The 27,545-nt window shown below is 39.2% G+C and overlaps 1 long non-coding RNA gene across 2 annotated transcripts in view; it reads right to left on the bottom strand.

Annotated features, from left to right (window-relative positions):
* LOC306828470 overlaps positions 1–27,545 on the bottom strand; it is a 94,351-nt gene that overhangs the window by 7,946 nt on the left and 58,860 nt on the right. For both annotated transcript variants that reach the window (XR_013779749.1, XR_013779750.1), the window contains exons 2-3: positions 8,613–8,695; positions 5,855–6,046 (exon numbers count right to left, since the gene is read on the bottom strand). This is a non-coding gene — a long non-coding RNA (uncharacterized lncRNA). The remainder of the gene's footprint in view (positions 1–5,854; positions 6,047–8,612; positions 8,696–27,545) is intronic.

Genomic DNA, 27,545 nt, shown 5'->3' with positions numbered 1-27,545 from the left:
AAAAGGAAGAATACAACACAGTCACCAATAACAATAAAATGTCTTCCTTACTCTTTTAGAAGATAAACAGTAATCTGGGCAGTTTTGGTCTGTAGCAAAATTTTGACCGTTAAGTTAAACATACTGATGCAGTGAATTAGTTATGGTTATGTTAGCTGGAGCTGAATTGATCTGTTTTTAATGTTCTAAAAGACATAGGAAGAAATCTGTGAAGATAGCTCCCTCATTTATGACTCACATTAGCCATGTACTCTTGTAAATCAAGCACAACCCACTTTAACACACCATTTCAGCAATTAAACAGACAAGCAAAGACATACACCGTAAAGCACAAAGTATGGGAGATCTATTGTATATACTTGACAGCTTAAGCATAACGATTATCATACAGGCCTGTGTGCAGCAGTTGTTCCAATTAGTACATGTAAATGAGAGAGCCTAATAACGGCTGATGAATAATGCAGATATACCACTGGTGTCACCAATGACACCAGTCATAACAGTATTGATAAAAACGTCCTCTTCATTTAGAAATGACTGCTGAATTGTTCATTTGTGTCAATCCTGAAGAGAGATGTGGGTTTCAGCGCAGTAAGTCTGGATCAGATTGTATTCGGCAGGGCATAGCCTTCGGAACAGTAATCAACAGGGCAAGGTCTGAAGTTTATTTACTGACTCACAAGAGGAACATTTGAATATCAGAAGAAGAAAAAAAATCCCTGACTCCATCTTTTCAGGTAGCTGTGATGTGTTTTGTTAAATATACGAGCAGCCCTCTGAGTGATGTTTACTCATGAGCCCGTCTTAGTGGGCATGCGTTCTTGTGGTCTTCAGAAAAGTAAGGCTACAGTTGAGGGGTTGTTTACCTTGCTTTTTATGCTGATTGCATTTTCATACTGAATTTAGCCTGCTGAGCTGGAGCCTATTCAAAAGTGTACTGTGCTGTGCTGCATCCAAGAAGAGAGGATCTTGCAGCAAGCTATTTCTCTGGGAAAACCACTGCATTGTATACGTCTTTGAATAGATAATATCTTTCTTCTTTCAGCGTCATAGAAAAGAATGCCTTTTACACCTGGGCAACCGACCCAGGATCATTCTATAGAGAGGTTCAGCCTGGCAGAAGCTGCTTGAGAGAGGACATCATGAATTTCTCCTTTCACTTTAAATCAAGAGAACGTCTCGTGCTGATTTCACACAGGGTGTTTGTGTGTGTGTGTGTGTGTGTGTGTGTGTGTGTGTGTGCCTGTGTGTTAAAGGAAATGAGGATGTCAGGTTATGACTGTGACAGAATTTAAATAACAGATTGTTTCTGACCTAATTATGGTGCTTCTGAAATAAGTGTGTAATGTGCCTGAACCAGCTAAATGTGTGCTGACTAATGAGACCACTTCAAAGTTATTTAATTTAAAAAAACAAAAAAAACACAGACATCGCTATAGTAACACTATATTTGGAGCAGTATAGCATTAGCAATTTTAGCGTGTGACACCACTTAACAGGGGAGGCGTGTCATAGTGCTCCACATGTCTGTGTGAGTTAGATAAAAAGAAAAGTCCTTACTGTGTCATGTTGTATAAATTGCTGCACTATGCTGCTGCTGCTGCAAAAACAGCACATGTACTGCCAAAGAGAATATGTGGGATGCTTCATTAGGCAATTTTGAAACCTGTAAAAGTAGTGGTACAGCAAAAGTTAGATACTGTATATACAGAGACATGTCTAGAGAGGTTGCCAGTGGTGGCATAGGCCCTCCATGAAATCTGATTGGCCACCCCAGGTGCATTGCAAGCACCAAATCTGTGATTGGCTATTTGCCTATATGCAGGACATAAGTTAACTTTTCTGGCTGTTTTCAACAGGCTGCGGGTAGTTTTCCTTACATTGTAGTATATATTGAGTCATAAATGAATGTTTGCATACTTATCACTTTCCATAAAAATTGCCCAATCATCAATGTGTGCACACTTTCTGAATTGCACTGGACTTACTTGCCAATAAATGTTGTTTTGCAAGTCATATAGCGTTTTTTTTATACATTTTTCAAAGTAGTCTAACTTGTGAATTTGCAAAAGCATCTCTGTTTTCTGTACCTAAAGAATCATGCTAAGAATGTCGTGCAGTGTTACTTACATATACATTAGTTGGGGACAGGAAAAAAAAGTGATAAAATAAAATGAAAAAAGACATACCATTTCTAAAGACAAAAAGACACACTGAAGGTGAGAATTGAAGACCTAAAAATATAATGAGATCAACAAGAGCAAGCCACAACAAAACCTTCCAGCATAAAAGACCCTAACCACTATATCTCTTTTCCTGATACGGCTCCAGAAGCTTATCAGCCAATGGGTAATTTCAATTAAAAGGGGTTTTGCAAGACAAGTGGTTAAATACCACCATGGGAGAGGTGGCAGGCTCCCTCTCTGCAGACAGGGTGAGAGAGAAGAAGCAGAAGAGGAAGAAAAAGAGCAGAGTGCTGCACGGATCGCTAAGACTTGGCCCTGGTATAGCGGCACGTGATCATGAGCGTTATTGCATTAGCTCCTCGCCAATCACATAATGAACTCTCTGTCAGACGAGACAAAAGTCCGGCCACACCCCTGCAGCACAGCGAAGGAGCTAGAAGAATGTGATCGGTGGGATTAACAATGAAGGAGCCCTGAAGGGAGCGAGAGATAGGAAGATTCAGGAGCTTAGCGTTGTCAAATGTTTCATTCAGCCATGACCATGAGTGCTGCCAAACAGATTAGCCTGTTTACCACAGGTACTCATTTAAGAGATAAATCTGTAAATGTTGGATTTGGTATTAGTGGGGAGGTGAAAAGGGGGCAGCATCTATGTCATTAAGTAGAAAAAGGGAGGGGGGGTCAACTAATGCAACAAAATTACAAAAGAACTGAGAGGCAGAAATAAAACTTCTCATTAAGCTCAGAGATGCCAGAATTAATGACAGCTGTAAGCAGACTATGATCAATATGCCTCAGTGTATCTCTTTCCCAGGGTGAGATGAGGATCGAGCTATCTTCAGGTTGAACAGAAGCCGTAGACCGAGTGAGGGGGAGGAGGGTTGTGATGGTTGTGCATTGGGGTGGGGGGTTTAAGATTTGACTGTGTTCTTTGTTGTAGCTCGGTGGAATTCTTGCCTCTCTCTTTCCCTCTCCATTCCTTTTGTTCTCGTCTATTACAGCTGGGGTGATGAGGATCCCCTGGGCATGTTCAGCTACAGAAGCCCAATCTCGGTGGATAATCATCTTCAAGATACATCAACAGGGTGCTTGTAGTTTTGAAAGACTGGAGAATAAAACTCAGCAAGGATGGAGGAAACACAAAAAAACCTGAAAGGACAGTCTATTCGAGCGAGGGTGTTGAATGCAACTCTCCGAACTACCTATCTCCTTTAAGATGTCTCATTTATACATCTAAGATAGCACGTTTTCCTCATTTTTTCTTTCCTCCCTACTGTTTCAGAGCTTAGCGCACCCACAGTTTGGCTGTGAAAGCGTCATTTCTCTGTCAACTTGTTAGAAAAGGACCATGCCAAGCATTCCACACCATTTCCAATTAATGATGCCGCTCTTGGCAGTAAAGTAGTAAATGACTACCAAGAGGGTTGTTTTATTTCCCAAGATGAAGTACACTCTGTTTCCGTTTCAAACTCAAGAATTGAGAACTACTAGATCCTATATGACCCACTTTGTTACTAATGAGAGGTCATCACACACAGGGTGCAAATGTCAGGGGGGACTGTGTCATTCTGTTGGGCGATTCTTTAGCCCTTTATTGACCTTAAGGGACATCCGCGGTACTCATAGCAAGTGTCAGGTGTATGAGTTAGGTACCAAAAAGGACAAACTACTGTAGGGCAACTTTTAATGGAACCAATGGGACCTGTCTGTGTTTGTGTGTGTGTGTGTGTGTGTGTGTGTGTGTGTGTGTGTGTGTGTGTGTGTGTGTGCCAATGCTTTTCCCCTGCACACACTCAACAATACAAAAGATGGCAACTGGCCGATGGTGGCTACAAGCTGGACAATGATTGGCAGATGGATTGTCATGTTGATGAGCTGAGGGGTCTTGTTGAGCATAACATTTTAGATGTCTCCACTGTCGAGTGACACATGATAATTGGAGCATGATCTGTCTATGTGCAAAACAAACGCATTATCTAGATATCCCATTGGCCACCTGGCTGTCTTCTTCCAATCAATAACTTATTGGGCGATCACAGCTAGACCAAGTGACCCTCCAAAATGGCAGCCATATGTCCAGGGAAGCAAAAAAACAAAACTTGCTCACATCTACACCAAGCTCTGCTGTATTTAAAGTCTTTTTTTTTTTACCAACAGAGCTACAGTTGTCAAACTGACTCGCAGGGTGTTCAAAAACTAGAGAAGAGCAGTAAGAGAGTTTCAAGTAGGTTCGAATGTGTAAATCTGGGAATTAACATAGGTCTTGACATGGAATAGCGGGAAGTTGTCATAGAGGATCATGAATATTCAAGCATGTGACCTAGTTTGATACGCAGGAGCAGGACAGTGGGGTGCAGGGTAAAAAAATTCCATCTCAAGTCAAATGTACTTCAGCATACGAATCAATGTGGGAGGGATTTAGTTGTAATTAATCAACTGCTGAGCTAACTTCTGCTTTGAAAATTGAGTCCTCTCTCTGCTCACATCATCATAATCCGGAAATCTAAAGCAGTGAAGTAACAAACGGAGTAAACCTTCTTGAGTTCACAATTGGGACACAGAACCTTGTCCACCATGAGAGAGAAGTCCCTCCAAGACAAAGTGTGAACACTCTTCCCCTGAATCATGAAGCAACATACTGAAGTACACAAATGAAAAGTGTTTCATTCTTCCCAGACCATAAGTTAATAAAAAATCCACTCTGTTGGCACCAGACTGTCTGACACAAACTCAAATTGATTCATAATTAGGTTTGTATAGATTTTTATCCAGCTTTTGCTGGTTACATTAGGGCTTGACTAGTCTCATTTTGCAGTGGAGTGTACAGCAAATGCAACCCCTGCTCCAGGCCCACTGTGCACCGTGCATTGCAATAGCTTGCTCAAATAATAACAGGCTCTGAAGGACAATTTTACTTTACTCCACTCATCAATGTGCAGACAGCGAAGGATGTATTTAGGGTCACCTTTTTCCACTGACACAAGCCTTTTACTGACTATTAGGATTTACATTTTGCAATTCAATGTTCAATGGCACTCAGATTAACATGATTTTCTCACCAAGTACAGAAAAGCTTTTCTTGAAAACACAAAACACCCTCAGGTAAAAAAATTAAAACGTACACACTTCATTTCGTAAATTTAGTTTCAAGAGACTGTTTTAAATCGTAGGCTAAGCAGAACTTTTGCATTTTCAAGGGTAATGCTGTTGTATTCTATATTTTTACTGAAGCTAATGAATATCGAGAAAGGATAAATTGAGTCCACATTTTTATACTGATACTGTTTATAACCATTCTAGTTTTAATATCCAACGTTTAACACTCTTTTTTTTAATAAGCACATCAGTACAATTTGTTTGGGACTTTTTTCAGCTACGGATTAATATACAGTATACTGTATTGTGTACTTAAACAGGACACTAGATGGAAAAAAAGACAACAGAAGCATGGATTCATATGTTTGGACAGTGCTACTTGTTTTTTTATATATATATATATATATATATATGTCTTTTTAAGCAATAATAAAGGCAAATGACAAGGATAGACAATACTTGTTGGTGGAATCATATCACTTCTGGCTTTGGTTTGAAAAGGATGAAATGGCAGCCCCTGTGTTGATATACCACAGAAAGTCAGAGTGAGTCACCAAAGGTATATAAAGTACCTTGGACTTTCCTTTAGCGCTTCCACACTGGCTTTTGTTGGTGTCTGACTAGGTGCGAGTGCTTTGTGATGAAGAAGGAGGCAGGCCATTCATCAGACTCTGCTGTCCATTCAGTCCTCGGAGGGGCTTGTCATATAGGTCTCTGTCCAGCCCTGAGCCGTGGTCAATCTTCAGCCAGACAGCTGCCTCCCTCTGCGGTAGAAAAAAAAGACTAAGTTTGGGATTTATGTTTGATCTGCAACAGGCCTTAACATCTCCTAAGGGAGCCCATAAAACACTGAGGAAAACAGAATGGGAGCTGCAACACACACATTTGTCTTTTATGGCTCGATGTACTGATAATGATGTTTGATTTTCCATTATGTTCCAATGAAAGGTGAGAAAAAAGCAAGGCTTCTGCTTTGATGTCCTGACCCATTGTTGTAAATGCCCATCCGAGATGTAAACTTTTCCCATTAATTCAAACAAGATTAGACACCCTGAGAAAGATAGTTGAGTCATGCGGGAGCCCGAGGTGCTCATTAAGTCCACCTAGCGAACAATATCATCATAATAAAAAGGATGCGGTGAATCTTATCTGTATGCAATGCTGTTGTTGTTCTTATGAGGAAGGACCCAAGGCGGCTCGGAGCAGCTATCCGGCTGTAAAAGGCTCGTCAGCCACCATCACTTACCCATCCTTTGTATAATATGTCTTTAAAGGATCATGTGCATATTCAAATAAGGGTATATGTGGCGCACATTGACAGTGGTTCATTAAAAGACCAGAATATTCCCATTTCATTTGGTGGAATCCCATGTGCCGTATTTATTGGTTGTCCCTGGCAATACTGGGGAACATTAATAAAGCACACCAATATCATTCAGCTTGTGGGATAATTAGGCAGCACATCCCTGAGAAGACGCTATATGGCACATAAATTCTATTAATAAGCTATATATTGGTTTAAGATCTAGAGGCCCTGGATCCAAACCTGTCATGAGAGTAGGGGAACATTATAGCACCTTGGTTCTGTGGGGATGAGAATTAATGGATTTTGTCCTCAATTAAAGCTGAAATGGGTAAACATTCCCCTCCTTCCTGTTTCATTTTACTATACAGATATATTAAAAGTATGACAAAATACTTTAATACCATTTTCTTTTAAATTGATTAGCTGGTGTTCGTCCAGTTGGCTATGTAACTGAATCCTGTGTCTGCTCAGCCATAACAAATGATCATTTTTGAACAGTGTGGAATATTTCTGATGCTTAACTACCAGATGCTGATATAATTTACCTGCTACTTAGTTTAAAGTCTATGGTTTTCTCTTGCCTTTTTTATTGTTTATGTCCATGAAAATAATTAATGACAGCAACAATTTTAAGCCTGGGTAATGAAGACGTTATTTATCGAACTGTTTTGTAAAAGTATCAGACCTCCGGTTGATTACCAATACAGTTATTTTAACAATAGTCAGCATCAGTCTGTTTGAATTTTTTTTGTAAAAGGTTCAACATCCACATCACCAATATGGATTGGCAAACAGACAGGGATCATTTGTGTCATCCTCATATAAATGGATTTGGTTCAGTCCATGAAGAAACAGCATAACAGCAATTCAACACATCCTCTGAATGGGAGCTTTTTGCTTTCATTCACTTTTTTTCCTGTTCTGGTCTGTCTACAATGGTAGAAACTTCACAATGAATTATACTAATGTTCTTTTTCTTACATTAAACGAATGTACCAGAGAAATATTGCTGTAGAAGACAAAACTTGGACTGTCAAGATCAAATCAAAAATCACCTCAGAAAAGAGCTTTACAATTGCAGGAATTAATTTCACAAATTAGTCACTACTCCAGACAATTACAATATTTCGTTTTATAGAAATATTCATTGCACTTCTGCTGACAAATGTCAGCTCAGAAAATGGCACTCTGGCTCACATTCAGGTCATTCCATTGTTTCCTAAAGAGCAGTGACAGGGTCATTTATAAACCTTCACTCGCCAAGCTCCACAAGAAGGCCAGGGTTTGCTCACCATTCAGAGTGTAGGTCCAGGGCAAACCCTCCAGCACTGACTCTCTTCCACCACTCGTGTTATAATTACCTCACCGACAGAGAAGTGGAGAGAGGCAGGGTGCAGGGTGGCACTGGAGCTGCAGCAGAGTGGCAGAGGAACAACAGGACGAAGGATAAGTGGAGCCAGGAGATATGCTGAGCAGGGTGGAAGAGGACTAAGCCTGAATCTTCTTTCTTCTCTGTTTTCCCTCCTTAGTTTTTGTTATTCACTCATTTTAGCCATTTGTACACCATGACTCATTGTGTTCTGGTATATTTGTCTTTGTGACAGCTTTCTAAACTGCATTGTTGCCTGCACCAGTAATACCCAAAAACCTCAGTCTAAACTGATCCAGACCAAACAGCTGCCTTACTTACAGGCGTGCATATAAACAGAGGCTGACCACAAATTGTAAAATAAACAGAGAGCTGATTTTCTCAATGCCTCAAAGGAAACTGCTGCAACTCCCATGAAAAACAGCAAAACTCTATTGATTAGTGGTCAATAGAGGAAATTAAAATGTGATGTACTTTTCTTAATTAAGGCTTTGAACCAGCAAAGAGGCTTTCTGTGCATGAAGCATCCTGCATTAGTAAAAGTTTACACAAATCAAAAACATGTTTGTTGTTACATTCTGGCTCACAGTCACACAGACACACTCATTCTAATGTAGCTGTGAACAAAGAGCCACTTTTAAATGATTTCTTTTACCTGCCTCCTCCAGAGTTGCAACTGGTGCGGACTTTTCCCAGCATGCACCAGGCAACTGGTTGATGGTGCAAAATTGGCATGGCCTGGGTAGAAGAAGAGTCAGACAATCAAAGAGATTACATATCGTCCCAGTTTTACCTGCTCTGATGTTTGTTGAGCAATGTTAACTGATTTAGTGCTGTGTGTTGCATGCTCATGGCCTCCATCGTGTATATGATGTGTTTTACTTTTAAAACACTTCATGTGATGTAAAACTGCATAAGTACTTTAGCTGTCAGTAAATTAATATTGACCTTGTTGTCTTATTAGCTATGAATGTGACATTATTATAAAGGTGATTCAACTCATGTTCCTAATCATATAAACAGATGTGTTTGAGAGGTCTTCTTTATAAAACAACTTTTTCCAGACCATTTTATGCCCCTGGTAATTCAAACCATTAGGTGAAGACTTACCCAACAAAATTAATCCTTTTTTTTTAGTAAATAAGTAAGCTTTCACATTTGACCAGCCAAAACGACTTCGATTTTCTGTTTTGAGCGTTTTATAAGTTTTAAGATGTTCTGTGTTTTCTGAAAATGTAGTGAATAATTTTAGAACAGTTGTATAAGCCAAGTATGCAAACAAGAGGTAAATGAAAGACCTTAATTCAGCACGAAAAAGAACCAGGTACTTTAAAATCTTTTTTTATTTTTTTTATGGAAATCTTTGTACAAGTTTAGTGTTAAATACAAACAATTGGCATAACCTGCAAAAATAAGGTACAACCCCCTTTTTTATTCTATCATGCTTGTCAGCACATTTACATTTAAGTGAAAAAAGTCAAGCATTTTAACTGTTTTTATTGGAAGCTCAATTTAATGAATATCTACAAATGTGGTTCTTAGACTTAAGGCGGAAATACTCAGTACACAGAAGACAAAGGAGCAGACTTTGCTTTGACTCACTTTTTTTTTTAACCAGGCGACGACAGCTCCCAGCCGAAGGCAAAAGATGCCTGTCGTAATGTCCGTAAGTCAACACACTGAAGCCCTGTGTATGTCAGGCGTGAATATTCCTTCAGATTACTACTTACTTGCATGGCTCCAGACAGATAGATAGAAGTAATGTCTCAGAGAGATGTAAAGGGAGGATCTTTAAACAAACGTATGAGTAAACGGTAAATAAAGCTTTTCCCAACATTCCTAGAATGACTGTGGAGAAACTTTACAGCGCCTGGATTTGCTTTTTTGCCACCACCTTGGCCCTCCTCCTTGCAGTAGAGTCATGTCTGTCTGCCAAATGGGTTACTATCAGCAGCAGTGAAGTGGCAGAGGACCCACTTAAACACAGGCCGAGCCAAGAAAGCGATCTCCTGTGAGAAGAATGTCTGGCTGTCTTCCCATGTCATGCAGTGGTGCTGATAGGCTGATAAAGGATTTGCCAACTGGATCCTTCCCTTTCTGTGACACTTAGGTTTCTTTTTTTTTTTTTGTCAATGAGGACGTAAAAAGAGCTGGAGGATAATTGTGACAAGCTGCTGACCCCCGTGCCCAGGTCAAATTTCTCCAGGATGGGGGCTATTTCCTGTCCAAAAACAAACTATCCAATGAAGAACCATTACAGCTCCTTTGCATTATCAGAGACCTTGTTCCCCCGAGACTTATTTACTTATCTGTTTCCTCTCTAAGATAAACGTCACACATAAACTGTGACGGCTCCGACTGACAAGCAGGATGGGCTCCTTGCAGATTTGTTTGCTCGTCTACCTGCTGTTGAGATGTTTGTCAGCGGCTGATTAACTGTTATGGTCTCCGTTTTGCTTGTGTTCCAGAGTAAAATAACTCCAAAAAGCAATGAAAAAGTTAACTACCATTTTATGTTTTTTTATGCTCAAATGGATCCTAACAAATCAGAAAATGAGAGCGCTAAATGTGCAACCATTTATTACAAAACTCCATCCACTGTGAAACATCAGATTTAAAATAAATGTGTTGTGGTTTATGAGCGATATATACATACGTGGCAAGAACAAATAGCTTTCCGCTTTCAGCGTAGTTAAGAGTAATGATGGTCAGCAATTGTTTTAACAGCAGAGCTCCCTACGACACTAAAAACGCAAACACATTCTTGCCACAAGCATGACGTTAACAGATGATTTCCCAGGAATGGTTTGTTTAGGGGCCAAACGTATCTGAGCTGTGTCAACAGCTAGTTCCACATGTCAGCGCTGTTGTATATTTAAAGGATTTTTTGAACGTGTTTGATTGATGGTGCTAATGAGTGATATACTATGCTTTCATTTGTGTAGTCTTTATGTCAAATGTCAAAACACGGGAGATAAACAGAGCAACAGTCATCCAGACGATTTGACAGTTAAGTAGTGTAATATTTACTGTTCTTTGTGCTATGTGATACATGTGTTTTAGGTAAACACTAGTGAGCAGAAGAAAGAGTGATGTATGGCCTTAAATTTGGGTGGGACTTTTTTCTCTTTTTAAAAAAGTTGGTTTTCCAAGTGATTTTCATACACAAGGACAATCTTTGTGCTCTTCAAATGCAACCATTCAGCATTTGTTAATTTGCATAATTTATAAATTGATTTGCAGCTTAATACTTTCTTCGTGAATTACAGTAATGACCAGTCCTGCAGGTCACAACCAAGGAGGTGAAATCAATTTAACACTCTGCCCACAGCAGCCTCAGTTCTAATTTGAGTAGACTTATGTTTCTTATTTATTTTACTTGTGCCATTTATTTGAAAAAGTAAGGAGGGTAATGGGAATGGAAATAGAAAGTGTGTAACTAATTACTATTTTTAAAGTGCAATAAAAAGAGTGCCCCATTTTTAAGTGAATGAATTTATTGTTAATTGGGTCACGTGATGTATGGAGAATGAGTGGAGATTATTGCTACTATTATGATAATTATATGTATTTTTAAACATTTATTTGTAGCCCTTTTTCGAATACATAGCGAAGGGCATTGAGGAGAGAGTTGGGAGTGACATGTGAGAAATGAGCAGCAGGTTGGACTTGAACCTGGGCCGTTGACTTGGAGGACTACATCCTCCATAGGGTGCGACCTAACCACGAGGCCATCTGTCGAACTGAAGGTAAACAGTTTAAAGATGAATGAAGTTCAAACCAGACTTTTTCATCAAATCATTCATTGCTTTATGCTTCCATGTCGCTGAAGCTTCAGTGTTTAATCAGCTCTGCACTGGACTCGAAAAGTCTTTACATTTTTCAACAGAGTCTCCAATATTTATCCAAGTTAAACCATATTTCTTGTCACAAAGCTGTTAGAATGGGTTATATCTGAACCAGACCACTCGCCCACTTCCATCACTGCAACATGTGTTGGTTTACCATTGTGGCAAACCAAGGGGCATCCAAAACAGTTGCGGTTGCCTTCAATTTAATTCAATTGAACATTATTTGTAAGGGACCGTGTGCACGTAAAACATAAATGTAACCATTTGATGCATTGTACTAGTTAGCCTTAGGCTAATTTACATGTGCTGTCCCTTGGCAGCTAACACATACAACATAACATATCAAATATCACTCTGCAACAAATACAATATATAAAAACATCATACATCACTAAGCAAGCAAAGGGCAAGTAACAAATATCAACATATTACACATGAAATTTCCCTTGCAGGCAGACATACGCGCGTGCGCAGACACACACACACACACACAAACACACACACACACACACACACACACACACACACACACGCACACACACACACCTTGTCAGCCCCATGGGCAGATCAAAAATGAGTGAAACAAAAAATGATGTAGAGTAACTGAGTGACAAAATTAGTGAGTGTATTGTGTCTTCTAACCACATAACTTCTCTGTTCAAAATAAACAAACCATTCTGGATCGACATCAATACTTAGTAGGACACACTGGCTGCTGCATTGTCAAAAGACATTCATATGTCTTTCATCCACGTTCAACAAGAGAAAGTTGATGAGAAAATTATTAAATTAGCGCATGATCAATCTTTCAGGAGACAAAAACCTTAGTACTCAGCTAACCACAAAAACCACACAATCTAAAAGAGTCATAAGACGCTCCAGGAAGCCTTGAGCAGACATGCAGCCATACTTTTTATCTACTCTGTTTTCCTGGGAGGACAAGGGATTTCCGGTTGTTTTCTCGAGATTTTAACTAAGTTATGTTATATCATGAGCGATAGGCTTTACTTACTTTATCAGCATGGCATATCGTCGTCTGGTCTGACACAGAAAACAGCCCCCTGTTTTGTTTTCTAAATTGCCAGATAAGGATTGTCTTATCACAAAAAAGCAGCTTTGTTTTATCAAGATAAAGAAATACACATCTTTGTTTTTTTAATTTTTTAAATATTATTGTTGTCATTATTATTCAAGATAACAAGATAAGTTGAGATCTTGAGGAAAAAAACATTTGTTAGCTTCATTAATCAGTGAAGAATGTCTATAAAGGGCTGTAGATTTTGGTTAGTTGCCACAAATCAAGATTGGATACATGAGATATGACAATTAAAACATAGGAACAAATTATTTTTTTCTTTTAAGCAATTACATAAAGATGTCACAGATTAGATACATTAGTGTCTTATTGCTTTGTATTGCGGCATTGACGTGATGATTTACAGAAGATACTTCTCTACTTATTCTTACTTCAACTATTTTTATTTGAATCATTTTTACTTAAACATATTTTAAGTTTTTATCATTTCAGTGATATCCAAATTTTCTATTTTAACGTTTCTGTTCTTTGTATTCATGATTCTTTTTGCTGTCTTGTGTAAAGCACTCTTAATTGCCTTGTTGTTGTTGAAATGTGCTACATAAATCAACTTGCCTTGAAAGATTTTAATTCTGGACATTTATAACTTGTCGTTTAAGCAACGCAGTGTTGTCATATCAACAAGAAATCTAAAGCCTATACTTTATGTGAAGAGTTTATTTAATTGATAAAAAAGACAATTCAATTATATAAATAAACAGATACTACCAGCCCAACAACATACAACAGGTAAAGTAAGCTTACTATGTAGAGCACATTGGAGCGGCTAAAGTAGTAGGAGACCAAAATAGAGGCAGGAGTGGACCAAGAAGTACAATCTAAACGAATGAATTGTTGGTGTGTGTCTGAAAAGATGTTTGCGCTTCAGTCTTTGAAAGCTGACAATGTGTCAGAGTTCAAAAGTTGCCAATACTTTTTTTTGTAACACTGTAAGGGGAATGATCATACCAGTTTTGTCTTACAGTGCATACAGTTGGCTTTACACCTGCCAACTGTAGCATCGGGACACGCATTTTTCAAAATGGATTTGTTTGTGGAGCATATTTTCTAAAACTACACTCAGTAGAAATACGAAGCATTTCTACGATGCTATGTAAACATTTGGAGGCGAACAGATGGCTCTGAATCCAAAGGTCATGTTGTCATATCGCAAATGGACTTACAACGTAGACATATGCGACAGCTTTTTAGAGCTTATGAGTCATGATGTCTGGGGGGGGGGGGCTAAATGTTGGCCTGGGTTGTAATCCACAGAGCTCAGCCCCCTTTAAGGAGGCCCGACACACAGCACGTTGTCTGAGCACATAAGCACCCGCCGCTGCCACACACAAAGTTTATTAACTGTACTCTTTAAGGAGGGCTGATCTGCGCTACACTACCTGACTCAGAGAGGAAACCTATGCTGAAGGAAATCCAATCTCATGCTCAGCTACTATTTGTCACTTTTTTGGGGTAAACATTTTTGCACCTTGAATATTCTGGAAAAAATAAAGAATTAAAGAGTTGTAACAGAGACTAAAACTGATATTCTATGCTTGGTTGTCATGTTTGATCAGCTTTAACTAACCTTAAACCCTTTTAACCACATTTCAGTTTCAATCAACTGGTCTTTCATTGGTACTTTGGGGGTTTTAAGACTTATTTTTTATCCACGAGACTCATTTCTACTTCCTGGATGAAAAAAGAAGCTCTATGATATTGGAAACATGTGAAATGGTGAGAATCAAATGCCCTTGATCCAGAGCACTAAAGTTTCTAAAAACTCCAAGCACTGGCTTTTCTCGTACATCCTATGTGTATCTACACTTCAGGATTAAACTGTAATCTACACATTTGATTCATAATCCCTTTCACAAGATCGTTCTATAATCATCGCAGGGCGGAAGAAAAGACCTACTTAAAGATACATCCGAGGTAATCCCATGATGTTGGTGTGGATTGGATAATAGCACCAGGCTTTCAAACAGGGAAATATTGAATGTTTGCTGGAGAAGAGAATGACAATCATAACTGATTTTTAATTGAAGTCTGCACGTTTGTTTGTTTTTAAATCCAAATAACATACTGTATAGAAAAGGAACTTGAATGACGACAACAGAAATGAACATTTAGCATTAAGGCACATTGATTTAAATGTTGGCTCAAATCAATTGAACACGTTTTTTCTACATTTAAGCAATGCACCTTGTGAGATCGTTGCCAAGGAAACACCGGATGTTACATCAAAGACTGTGCATTTAAGATAAAGAAATGTACTGGAAGGCCAAGTAAAATACACACACACACACACATATATATATATTTTTCACATTCAAGGCTACTTTCATTATTATACAATGCTAACAGAAGATATGACATACGCATAAAGTAAAAATAAAGTGTTTTTTTTTTTTTTAAATGCATGGCTCCCTTTAGTGATGTTTTCAACTGCTGACAAACAAATTCGGCTAAAATTTAGTTTTTTGTTAGTAGAGCCTTCATGATGGATATATATCGGTGTTTTTTAAAACTTTAAAAAATACATTTTCATGTAAAAGGGATATTCTACAGTGCTTAGAAATCACAGACACCTAGCTTTCTTTATTTACAAGGAATACTTTGAGATTCGATTCACACTTCAAAGTATTTCAGATGGAAATTTAAAGATTATTAAACCACTTTTATAGCTAGTCTCAACCCAGTTATTGCTTCAAACAGACTGACTGTGCAGCAGAGGTTGAGTAAAGGCTTTTTTCTCTGGAGAAAATTAATGTGTCCTTTTATTTGCGTTTCCACTAAACAGGCGAGGAGCCTCACTGAGCCTTATGAAGCTGCTTTCAAAGAATGAATGAATGCAGCATGGTGGCTCACTGACACTGTTGCTTTACAGCTCGTGTACAGCGCTTGCGTGTTTTGTCCCTGTGTTTTTGTGTATTTCCTCCGGCTGCCCCAGTTTCCCTCCACAGTCCAAAGACATGCAGCTCAGGGTGAGTGAAGATTTGCCTGTAGGTGTAAATCTGAATGTGTGTGTGTGTGTGTGTGTGTGTGTGTGTGTGTGTGTGTGAGAGAGAGAGAGTGTGTGTGTGTGTGTGTGTGTGTGTGAGAGAGAGAGAGTGTATGTGTGTGTGTTAGTCCTGTCACAAAGTGGCAGGTCTGCCCCTCCATTTTTAAAACGCTGGAATCTTTGACAGGTTTCTGTTACAAAGTTAGTTTAATTTAAGGATAAATGTGTCAACTATCAACAGTTTGAATAGCCAGACACCGAATGCTTCAAATTTAAAGTGTTAGTGTTTAAAATGTTCAAAAGAAATCTTAAAAATAAAAAAAAATCAGTTATTAGCTATGAACCGGTAAACTATACAGAAACGTATGGATGTTAAATAAAGATGATCAGATGTTGGAGTCCAGTGTCTCTCTAAATTTTCAGGACTCAACAACTTTGCAGCAGCAATCCAAAAAAGCCCTTTAAGAAACTGTAGTGTTGTTATTAAATAGACATTTCTGAAGAACTTTTCTTTTCTTTTTATATAAATTACTTGCTGAATATTTTATATCAGGAAAAATGTGAAGTAAAAATCCTTTCAGCTATTTCTGAGTGCCTTGAATTCTTATTTTTCATGATAATCGATCGTATGTTTATTCCTCAAGTTGTGTTGATTTACTGTTTCCCCTGTAATTATGCTCAAGTAATTACAACATAAATCTTTGGTGTGTGTACATTTTTTGCACAAACTTTCAACTTAGAACAGAACAGTATTAAAAAATGGGATGAATAATGTCTTTTAATTAAAGCCGATATTTCTTAATGTAAAATGAAAGTCATGGGAATCCAAAATTACCACAAAAATGATTGGTTAAAATTAAGGTTGAACCACCTGTGATCACAGGCTCACGTGGTCAATCAGGATGTGTGAGAAACCATCTGCAGGTCTATCAAGAACTAGCTCAAAGAGGTCTGAGGTGGACTCATCTGCATTCCCCGGACACTGCCGGATACCCGGAGGACTGGAGAGGACATAAAAAGTCATAAACGATTTTCTTGGCACCGCAGGTCCTTACTGTGTTCAAGGAAATGACCGACGCGTATGAGATAAAAGCAGTCATGTTTTAGAGCCCCGAGAGTCAGGGTAACATGAATGACAATGCAGAGGTTGGAGGCTGCAGGAGAACAGCCCGCAACACAAAGATGAAGTGAATGAAAGTCGATATAGTATGTGTGGGAGTACAAAGTAGGAATTATTTTTACTTTGTTCGTTTTGCCAACTTAAAGGCTTATAAGAAATTCCAGACAAGATACAGAGACGACTTGAAGGAAAGTTTGCTATCAATGCCAAACAATTTTCAACAAAAAAAAAAGAAAGGAACAAACTCCTTTTTTGTAATTGCCCTATCTATTATTAAAACAGGTCAGAGACTTACTAATCTAACAAACCCAAATTGAAGAATCGTTGAACAAACTTTTGCGTGTAATCATACACATATTTTATTCATGTAATGATATCCAATAATAGCCAAATCTTTCTGTGTCAGCATATCCTGCATACATGGCCCAAACAGAGCATCCTGTAAGTGGATACATAATCAGTGTTTGCTAACAGAAAGCAGAAGGAGGACCAAGTAAATGAAATTCCCATCAGCGTAGGAATGTAAAAATGTATCTTTAGCTAACCTCTGTGCATTTTGTTCAACTTAATGCCACTAAATGTTGCTCCCAACTTAAACCTGCACACTTTTCTAGGAGGGGACACGAACAGGCACATGCAGTAGTGATACATCTCACACTCTGCTCCTTGACAGACAACTTATAGCTCCAAGATTGCAAAACTGCTCTGAGAAACTGTCGAGTCTGACTTGTGTGCCGCGAGGAACTAGCTAGAACCTGAATTGTGCTACAAAAAAAAAAAATCACGTCCACGGTATTCTAATAAAGCACATTCTCCAGCAGTGGGGGGATTATGACTGTCCATTTGTCTTGGCCGGGCCACCACTGATAGGGAGACACTCCCTCCCCGCGTCTGCTCCGTGTAAAGTTAAAAGCGACGCTGGTGACTGCTGCAAGTCATTTGTCTGTGGTAATACTGGTTCACAGGAAGCCAGGACCCCGGCTCTAGTGGATGATACATTATTGCTATCACTTGGCCTTGCTTAATTACATCCATGTATGGGGTCTGGTACTGTGTCCAACCAAGCGTATCCATCACAGGGAACTTTAACCAAAGTCTGCGTTATTGTGTCATATAATCCAGTGTTTGACATAGCATGGGGAAGAATATTTCAGCAATAACTTAAGACACAGTATGGAATCTCGACAGCTTATCCATTTGTACAGTTTATCACAGCCGCAGAATATCAAAAGAATTATTTGGTCTTCTCCTGGACAGAAAATGAATAATGAACATTTTTTTTTCCTTGTTAAGAACAGCTTCTTTTCTCCCTGAGTGACTAATTGAACCCACTACTTGTTATCACTTCATTTCATTTCTTCACACCAACCTCTTTATTGTGTTTTAAACTTCAATCTGCTAACATTTCATTCTGCAGAACATGTGTTGTAGTCAACACAAAGAAAAAAAGAAGATAGAAGATTTACTTTATTGATCCCTGAAGGGAAATTAGGTTTTTACACTCTGTAAAATCATGCAACACACACATAGGCTGATATATAAAGTAAACATGAACAAACAGAGTTGTATGGACATGCACTAATGAAGAGATGTCAGAGTGATGGAGAGGCCCCTGGCAGGCGCACCTGAGCTGGTTGGAAGCGGGTGTCGGTGCCTTGCTTAAGGGCAATTGTGTTTTGAGCATGACCAAGGCTGTGTAAGAAATGTTCAAGGACATCTGTGTTATGATCAAACACATTGACACCGAACACACAATTATTATTTACCTCTGTTCATCTCATGTAGTTCTCTATTGTGTTTGAAACAAGTATAGATTTATAAATATATAAGATATACAGATAGAAAGGGATCGATACAGATCTGACATATAGATTTTTTTTGGGGGGGGGGTCCTTTTTGCCAAACATCACCATGCAATAGATAAATGCATTGTTGTAACCCACTTGTACTCTATTATGGCAGTACATTCAAGCTACAAAAGACGGCTCCATGTACAGAGATATTACACTTGATACTAGACCTCTCGGTTTTTCTGTTACTATTATGTCAATTTAATATTTGTCTATTTTCCCCTCTCAATATTACCTGTTGTATTCGGTATGCAGGAAGTCAATTTCACATTTTGATTTGACTGTGACAATACTACAGGGCTAAAGAAATCTCATAAAGGTGTTCACAAATTGCTGAAACGAACACGAGCATTTTCAAACTCTTTTTTGTTTTTTTTGCAAAACACACACCAGTCTTAGGAGCAGGAGCATCTACCCTTACAACACACACGCACACGTCCCATACGCACACACGTTAAAATGAGTTTTGCATGAAGGCTGCTATGTTTTGCTGTATTGCAATGCTGCACAACTAATTCAACCTGATAAACAACTTGACTGTGGATTGGTAACATTCAATAGATCTGAATTAGTGAGAAGTGGGTGGCAGCAGCAGCAATGACTTGACCAGCATGAATAAACTTCCCCACATATTCAATAAAACAAAAATATCAGTATTGTTTTCATATTATTTAAGTCATTTATAAAAGATGTCTGTTCTTTTGAATGAGTCTCGTCTCTTACAAAGAGAAAATGTTGAGAGCAAAACAGTATCAAGCTAACTATTTCTCTTCTGCTACATATCTGTGCGACACTCTGGGGAACTGTTGATGTGCAATGTGGGTTTCTCTGTAGTTTACATACTGTACGTAAAACTAAACAATCAGAGCTTCGTCCTCTGTTAACACACTGCATGTATATGTTGGGGAGGCTTAAGCTCCTGTCCTGCAACTGTTTTCTTTTCATTCATTTGTAACCATCACACGTGCAATAACAACCTTGTGCACTCATACACGAATTGAGTCCTACGTTCAGCTGCATCAATCTTAGTTCTTGTTTTTGTATATATGTATATATTCTTTCCCCTGCTCATGAAATGAATAGGGGAAAAAACCCCCCAGTGTTTCTCCAAGGATATTGCGCTAAGTAGCAAAAAAAAAAGCAACAAATCCACAATGAAAAGTAAACCAGCTCCATCTTGACAGATTCTCTCCGCTACTTGAGAGAGTGAGATAGATCTGCATTTTGAGTCTAGCAGCAGACTCAATCGCTCCCTGGATGACTAATGTGTTGCTGGGACAGAAGCTTTGCAATGTGTGCTGAGATCTCCCAGGGTCTTTGTCCCTCTCACACGCTGGACATCCCCATTGAGACAGTAAAGAATAGGTGGTCACTAGGTACGCACACAATGAAACAGAACTCAGGGACCGGAACAATTGCTGGAGCTGTCAGAGGGTGACACAAACTGTAATTAATGATATTTTCTATTTTCACAGAGGAGAATGAGCACCTGACAGAAGTATTATTAATGAGCACAGCCTTGTTGGAAGGAATAATGGCAGTTTATTAGCAGCAAGACAGATTTAACAGATCTCCCTCAAACAAAGGCTTTAGACACTTTGAAAAATGGAGACAATCTGCCCTAAAGATCCAACGGGAGAAAATGTTCAATACAACAAAAATGTTGGTATTGTGATCATATTCCCCCCCTCCCCCACCTCGAGACCATCTGTTAGGCATGACGGTTATAAAAGAAGTCTGTTCTGTTTTTTTTCTGAATCTCATCTCTTTAAAAGAGAAGACGGAGATACCAAAATAGTATCAAGCTAACTATTTCTTTTTACTATCTCTGTGGTAATTAATCTCATCTTTGACAGGAGTATAAATGGATTCACATAACTTTGGATACAAAAACAGAGGTGAACTCAGAGTGAAACTGTGATTTATTCGATCAATATTTTATCAGATTGTTTTTGTGAGAAGTCTAAGATGAAAGGCTACTTCTTCTTTTATTCAAACTAAATAATGCATCTATTTGTATAATTACACTAAAGCAATCCAGAGCACAGTTTCTATTGGTTGTTTTAAAAGAATAATGTAATTTTTCAGCACTTACAGAAACACGTGTCAAATAAACTCAATGTGTCTTATGAGACAAACCAACCAATAAGAGTGAGGAACTAAGAAATAGCTTTTACATTTTACCGTAAATGCCTCAGAGTGTCTTATGGATATAGGCAGAGAGTAACTATGTTTGAAGAAATGCTGATAATGGCGATCTCCCCACGGCATGGAAAAGATTTGTGAAACACATTCTGACAACGTTCCTACAGATCCTCCTCTGCTTCGAACATTTCACCAGACTGAAACATGGCTTCCGCGTGACACTACAGGCGTATGCCATTGAATAGATGTATTTGACGACTTCCAGGAATGAAATGATAGCTCTCTCTCTCCCCCCCCCCCCCCCCCCCATCACCCGAACCTATTTTCAGTTCATCTAATTGATTCCCATCCAGCAAGTTTGACTGCATTATGTTTGTTTGAAAAGTTAAAAGAATCCGGCTAATTTCTCCCCAACCAGGCGATACTTAACCAGATTAGAGTGGCCACTTCAAGCTTTGTTGATGCATCCAAGTGAGGCAGGGCAGCCCAGCTGCAAAAGCTGATCAAAAGAGAGAGGGGGAATGTGATATTAGCATCAAGTGCCACAGCGAGTGACTCAGACAAAAACATTGAAAAAAAACATCATTATTAGACACTTCCTTCACCCATGTTTGGGAGTGAATATATCTGTTTGTCAAGCAGCTGTGTGCATCCAATACATGCCATTGATTCCTACTTTAACCAGCACTATAAGGCAATTCCTCTTTTTCCCTCTTTTGCATCCCGTTATTGCTAGTATGCTAATGACATCCGCTGTGATTAGTGATTTTCTTCTAATCTTTATTCCGTGGTGGCCTAAGCAATCACAGAGGTAGAGCTTCAAGATTTACAGCAGCGAGCTCCTTCTTCTTGTGACTGCTCTTCCCATCTGCCCCGACTTGATTTAATTTGAATAATAACCGCAAATTTTGATTCAAAGGCCACTTCGGTGCACCACTGTGCACTTGCAAATTCAGGAAACACGCTCAAAAGAACATTGGAAGTAGTTTTATTCTGACATGACCTGTTCTCTGTAAAGTGTTTAAAGAGGAAATATCCTGGTTCATTGCTAATGCTTTAAATGATAATGTGCTGCATCTGAATCTGGTAACTATATATTGGCTCTTTTTTTTATGGCATTGGTTGCTCTTTCCTTTCAATTTTGCATGGTTACGATGCCTTAGCTGGAGCTAGCCTCACACCTTAGCTAGCCTCACACTGTGTCCAAGTATTTGAACTAAAGTTCATCCAGAGCACATGAACGTGGATTATTTGACATTTGTAAGGCAACTTTCATCATTAAAAAAGAAAAAGATGTTCAAACAAACTGAACCAGCGACAAGGCAATTTAACTTCTCACTTAGAACACTTATTAAGACATCATTACAAAGTTTGAAACCCCCTCCCTGTGCTAAGTATTGAAAAGAAGTCTGTCATTTATGCCTGTAATTGAAATACTTTCATAAGTTTCTGTTGAAGTCTCCCTGTTGTAAAGTGCCTTTGAATGGAGACACTACAGGGTGCAGTTAGTGGTGCCAGTTTGCATTGAAATGCACCTGGAAGCCCTCTCTAATTGGCAGCCATCTCATTTGGCTTTGATACCGCACCTCATCATCTGTATGAGCAGAACGGGCCATTGTCTAGGGAGGAAGTACAGGTGAGGCGCAGGCTAATCGCCAAAGACAACGCAGAAGAGAGAGCAGGAGTCGAAAATGAAGCCATAGAGAAGCTCCAAACTAGTGTCAATTACAGCACATTTTCATAATATACTGTACTTCCCTGCTATGTTTTAGCGTAGCTTGCCACTTGGACTGTATTATATGAAATGGTAATGCTGGGCAGTAAAACGTGAGTTCAGACAGCGAGATCCAAGCCCTTCTAATTAAGAGCGCCATCTCAGGGACAGCATGGGGAGTGATGTAATGGTGAGTGGCCATGCATGTTTTTACCTGCAGCGTGCTTTATCTAGCAAACGCCTCGCAGCAGGACCTTGCTCCGACCTGTCTCCTGCTTTACCGCTGAGGTATAAACTGAAACCTGCAGGCACCAGGCGCGAGTCAAGCACCATTACAATTTGAGTGAAACAAATGGGCAAAGTATTTATGCTAGGTTGTACAAACAGTATCACCTGGGATGAGATTTTTGAGGAGAAACCTTGGCTTTGGATACAGACATGCTGCTCCAGAAGGTGTGGCATTAGCATTCACACCACCTGGAGAAGTGAAAAAGACCTCCTGTGTCTCTGTGTGATGGGGTGAAAAGAAGCTATCATGCTATTACAGCGGTGCAGGCTTCATCCTCTCCTTAGCAAGCCAACTATAACCCATCTCAGAAACACAAGGTGCTAATTACAAAAGAATAAACGTGGACAGGAAGCAAGAAAACACACAGATCAATGTCTCAGGCAGGTGTTGATTGTCACATTTTAAATTTTTTTGTCCTTAAGAGGGGTTTTATTTGATGTTGTGCTCAATCCATACAGCTTTCCTCATGACTGGGCATATTCTTTTCTTTATCTATAAACATCTGTGCAGATCTGTGTCAGTGATTAATTATTAGAGATTGCCACAGTCAGCATGCAGGCTACGCAGTGTATGACAAGCAGTGAGCTTTGAGAAAAGAATCCATACTGATTGGAAATGGCCTTTTGACTAATCTGCCGATATGTGCAACCAAAAATGAAGAGCCACACATTTCAATAGAGGGGTTCATGGTAATTTTCTAATTCTGATGAAATTATTTTTATCGTACAAAGTGTTGAAAAAAGCTGGGCAGAAAGTATGATTCTCAACCACTGCCAGTCATCTAAATTCTCCAAAAAAAGAGTTTTTTTAGCAAACACTTATTGGTTACATGTTTAGCGTCGTAAGATATTTGTGCAATAACGTATTGGTTTGTCAGAAGTCTTCTGAGGGTTTGAGAAATGGATTTAGTTAAGTGCAGGAAGTATTTCGTGTAGCTCGGGGCAAAGTGTTCTGTTGAGTTACAGCAGCCGATAACCCACAGCTCTGGTCCGGGGACTACATGGGGTATTTGTTTACACCAAAGGAAATGAAACTATTTCCATTTAACTGACCCGCTTATTGGACCTCCTTTGCTTCATTCCTCAATATATGCGATGTGTTTCCTACTGTTATAATGGTTATCTCTGCTTTGACCACAGAACATGGAATGAAATAAATAACTACCATTCCTCTGAGCGAGGAAATAAAAAAGTTGTGCACTACATCAAGCATCACGGAGGAATCCTGTTTCTCATTATGTCTTCATAACCGGCTGAGTTTTTCTATGCAGAGGTGCTGATGCAATTAGCCGTTCTCCTCCTCGATGTGTGCCAGATCGTGCTTGGGTTTCAAAGAGTCAAAGAAACACTATCTCACTTCAATTTCAGGGAACCTGTGCTTAATTTGGCCCTCCTTTATCCAATAGAGTTTTTCTTTTTCAAACACCATGTGGTTCGCTGTTGTGAAATCTAAATAATGGACCACAATGGTCAGCCACAAGAGCCCAGACACCAATGTTCTATCTCTTATATCACTTTATCTCGAACTTTAACAAGTTATTCAGAAGAATCCCCACCGCTGAGACTATTATCAAAAAGTACCCTTGCTAGAAAAAAAGGGGAAAAATACAGGAATAGAAATGTGGCTGAATTTAAAAAGGAGCTCTGTGTGAGGTAGGACATTGACAACACATATTTGACACACACTTATCTCCATCACTTGACAACACTGACAAAAGCCCCATATCTTGATTTCCAACGTGCATATATTCCTCCCACTACAGTGTCAGCATAATCCCTGCCAGGAGTGAGTGCTGCAGAGGACTGTGCGAAAAGAAGAGGGATGAGGGGAGATGTGTGTGTTTTCGATGCGTGTGTGTGTGTTGGAGAGAACGATGAGGTTGATCCCCTAGTAAGCATGGCCCATGGCCTCAACCTTTGGAGCATTTATCCGAGCAGTAATGGTGGTGAATCCGTCACCAATCGGACAGATGAAGAGATACAAACGCCTGGTCTCTGAATCTACTGCCCCCTAGAGGAAACAACACAACAGGCAAATGTAATAAATGCATCCGATTGCATCATATCACTCATTTTTATGAGTCTCTTATAAAGCAGATCTAATTTGACTACAAGTAAAATGCTCTCCTCTACTTTGTTTGCGTAGACTTTACAGCACAGAGTTTATCACACAAATCAATATGCAGGCTTGAGCGGGAGTAAATGGACTCTGTGCCTTTGATTTAAACACACAGCACATGGTTTAAAAAAAAAAGAAATAAAAAAAGTGAAGACAGAGAGATTTACCAAATATGTTGTAGAACACAGCCTTAGAAAGAATCTACAGCCTTACTGTCTGCACAATATTAAATTGTCACCCACCCATTACGCTAAAACACAGATGCCCCGTCCGATCGGCAGCTGGTGCGTCGTATATTTCCGTTAATATTTCACATTAGCCCGTGGCACGACATAATACCAGATGATTGCTTGTCTGTTATGGTATATGATGAGAAGTGTTCGGGGCTGCTAATGTGAGACGTCTCTGTTTACCACTTTGATGGATGGCCTCCCTGATAGAACCTGAGTTATATTCAGGGGTGTCACAGGAGAAAGATGACAGATGGGCCCAGCTGTTGAAGATATCGACACTTTGACCAGACCGTGCAGACATTAATCACAGCGCGCACAAGCAGCACACAGGGAGACTATTTGGCTCCTCTTATTAAGACGCAAGTTGTGACGGAGGATGCATCTTATAACGAACCATTCAGTGATCACAACTTGTGAATATCATGGCTTAACAGAAACGAATTAAAGGTAGAGAGCTTGACGAAGTGAAGTGACCCACTGTACTTGTAACATGATTAACTGCCACCAGATTAGAGGCCCGTAATAAAGACAAACTGGGGGTTGTTGACGCTGTAATATAATAGTAAGTGATGGCAGATATCCAGAAGTCGGTGTCAAAATGAAAAAGAGGACACTAATGGATCTTTGGGATCTTTCGTCTCAGCCGTACCATCTTGTCATGATGATAAGACACAACTGGTACTCGTGGACTCTGATAATATTAGCCCATTGCTGCAATGTGGCGCTTGGTGATTAAATATTAATCCAGAACGTCATATTTAGAGACATTCATCTGTCATGTAGTGATTAATGGCTTTTCTTTCAAATTAAAGTATTTGATTTTTAGCTTTGATTTTTCAACGATACAGTACTCAGTAACATATAAGTATGCTGATTCATGAACAATAACCATGTATCCTTTCAAACAAATGAAAAGAAGAAAGCCCTTCTGTACTTGTTACAATTCTAGGTTACCACGCGACCAGCAACCTGCTACCAGTAATACAGCTCAAGAGTAAAAGATAATATTGATGGGAAACGTAGGAAGTGAATGATCATGTATGTGTTGTGGAAGAGGGTGCTTCAAGCGAGATTTTTAAACCCAGTGATGTTGTCTGGGACTGAATTTTGAAGTTGACCCAGCCGGGAGTTTGACATCTACCCTGACATCATTGCTACCGATCAGGAGTGAGGATTAGGAGCAGCAGTGACCTCACAAACTGAATAAATATTACTTGCTGTAAAGGTTAACCCACAATTCTCCACTTCTTCACCACTATGGAATTTAGATCTCATAAAGGTGTGCTGTGATTTACAGAAGCCCCGCTCACACATTTCACTGCACTCCTGAAAATGCACTGTCAAGACTGGGTGCACATGCACTTCATACAAACTCATTCCTCGAAATATGTTCACCTAAAATGTGTGGATGTGAAAAGGCAGAAGGTAATACATAGTCCTGAACATTTACCATGAGTGAGTAGATGGGGTGATAAAAAGTGGTTCAAACTGAGCACAGTTTCGCTGCTCTCTTCTTATTATTGCTTGCCTCACTTGTCTTATTCTTATTTTTTTAATATTTTAATCAGATTTCAGAAAGTTGCTTTAACATGTTGCAATGAAATTCAAACATAAACCACTCGACTCCACCTCCTCTATCCTGCTTCCCCATTCACCTCAACCAAATATCCCAAGAACCTAAAGTGGTGAGAGAGAGCTCATTCAAAGTTGAGAATCTATCGCTTTGTGGTAAGTGTGAAAGGAGATTCCAGAAATATCAGGTCCTGTAATAATCCTAAACATGTCAGGAGTGCATGTTGAAGAGGTTAAAGAGATTCAACATCAGCCACTGCCTCTTTGATGACACCCAACGATGACTGACTGAAGATCCCAGAATTACTGCTTGGGGAAAGTTTAGAGGAACAAATCCTGCATGAGGAAGTCAAAGGAGGGCTTCTTGCAACTTTAGTTCCAAGCTAAAGCAGTCCAACAGTTTTTTTTTTTGGTATCATCATACAAGGACACCCTTCTCATCCTCTGTCATAATTGGGGTTATTATATTATCCGTTTAATATGCGTATAAAAGTGATAGGACAGACAACACGTTTCGCTGACAAATTAGACTGAAATCGTTAATTAGCATAATGTCTTGAAGTTCATTAATAACACTGTTTTTTAATTATTCATGGTCATGTTTCACTACAGCAGTT

This window comes from Symphodus melops (genome assembly GCF_947650265.1).
Source record: "Symphodus melops genome assembly, chromosome: 8".
Taxonomy (NCBI): Eukaryota; Metazoa; Chordata; class Actinopteri; order Labriformes; family Labridae; genus Symphodus; species Symphodus melops.
Note: the sequence above shows the minus strand (reverse complement) of the source record. Positions and strands in the feature narration are given on the sequence as shown.